This window comes from Neophocaena asiaeorientalis, unplaced genomic scaffold, assembly GCF_003031525.2.
Source record: "Neophocaena asiaeorientalis asiaeorientalis breed wild unplaced genomic scaffold, Neophocaena_asiaeorientalis_V1.1 scaffold568, whole genome shotgun sequence".
In the NCBI taxonomy this organism is placed as follows: domain Eukaryota; kingdom Metazoa; phylum Chordata; class Mammalia; order Artiodactyla; family Phocoenidae; genus Neophocaena; species Neophocaena asiaeorientalis.
Window position 1 is genome coordinate 157,685 of NW_020173954.1, and position 1,840 is coordinate 159,524.

Consider the following 1,840-nt stretch of genomic DNA (forward strand, 5'->3'; position numbering starts at 1 on the left):
TGTGTATCTGTTAATACCAAAGTCCTAATTTATCCTTCCCCGCCTTTCCCCTTTGTTAACCATAAGTTTGTTTTCTACATGAGTCTATTTCTGTTTTGTAAGTTCATTTGTATCATTTTTTTAGATTCCACATATAAGTGATATCATATAATATTTGTCTTCCTCTGTCTGACTTCACTTAGTATGATAATCTCTAGGTCCATCCATGTTGCTTCAAGTGGCATTATTTCATTCTTTTTTTATGGCTGAGTAATATTCCATTATATATATATATATACATATATATATATATTACATACACACACACACATATAAATTGCTATATATAAACCTCATACTAACCACAAACCAAAAATCTGTAATAGATACACACAGAAAAAAGTTACACACACACACACCTCTTCTTTATCCATTCATCTGTCAGTGGACATTTAGGCTGCTTCCAGGTCTTGGCTATTGTAAATAGTGCTGTTATGAAAATTTGGGTGCATGTATCATTTCCAATTAGAGTTTTCTCTGGATATATGCCCAGGATTTGGATTGCTGGATCACATGGTGACTCTATTTTTAGTTTTTAAAGGAACCTCAGTACTGTTTTCCATAGTGCCCGCACCAATTTACATTCCCGACAACAGTGTAGGAGGGTTCTTTTTTCTCCTTACTCATTTTGATTTCTCTACCTGGAGTTCCTTAGGCAGATAAATACTAGAGTTCTCACAGTCTACTACAGTAGGTCAGGGCTGTGTTTTTTTTTCAGGGAATTTGTCCATTTCATCCAAGTTGGTGAATTTATTGGCATAGTTCATAATATTTTCTTATTCTTCTAATGTTAGTAGATCTGGTGATTTCCCCTTTTTCATTTTTGGTGTTGGTAATTTGTGCCTTCACTTTCTTGATCAGTCTGAGTAGAGGTTTATCAATTGCCTATTTTTTTTTCCAAAGAAACAACTTTTGGTTTCATTGATTTTCTTTCTTTGTTTTTCTGGCTTTATTTCATAGATTTCTGCTCAGGTGTTTTGCTCTGCTCAGGTTTTTTGCTCTGCTCTTCTCTTTGCTCTGAGTTTATATTGCCTTTCTTTTTCTAGTTTCTTAAGGTGAATTCTCGTTAGAGCATTGATTTGAGACCATTCTTTTCTTCTTAATGTAAACTTATTTTTTTGAAGTTAACATAACCTCAAGATTTTATTTCCCTTATAATAAAACAAAAGGTGAAGCCCAGAATGGGATGATTTGGCCTCTTCTCTTGTTGTCTCTTCCCAGTTCATAATGCATGCATCTATCAATAGCTGGCATTCTTTTAGATGTATAATAGGGCTTAAGCATTCAAGCCTTAGCACAATTTTCTTTGTAGTTTTAGCCTTTGCCGGAAAATCCACTTAGCCTGCTCACCATAGCCACTCTACTTCCTGTGGTAACACTGCTTTCCTGGGACAGGCCAGAATCCTTGCCCTTCTTGTACCATGTCATTTTGTGGGGTTGTGCAAGTCACACTTCTTATAGAAAGTCTAGTGGGTCTTAGGAATGTTTACCATGTTTACCGGGGTACTATCCCTATAAATTTTTAATGCTTTGAATTTCCGTGTAAACACTGATTTATCTATATCCCACAACTTTTCATGTGTTTTCATTTTCAAGTCAAGTTTTTATAATTTATCATTTGACTTTGAGTGATTTAGAAGTGTGGGAAATTTTCCAAATATCTTTCTATTCTTGATTTCTAATTTAATTATGTTGTGAATTCAAAGTATTAATTCAAAGTATTGAGAACATACTTTGTACAATTTCAGTTTTTTAAACTTTGTCGAGATTTGACTTATGACCCAGTATACTCTTGGTGACT

The 1,840-nt window shown here is 34.1% G+C and overlaps 1 pseudogene; it reads right to left on the bottom strand.

Moving 5' to 3' along the window:
* Positions 1-1,191: 1,191 nt before the first annotated feature.
* LOC112404806 (60S ribosomal protein L36a-like) lies at positions 1,192-1,532 on the bottom strand (annotated as a pseudogene).
* Between the last annotated feature and the right edge of the window lie 308 nt (positions 1,533-1,840).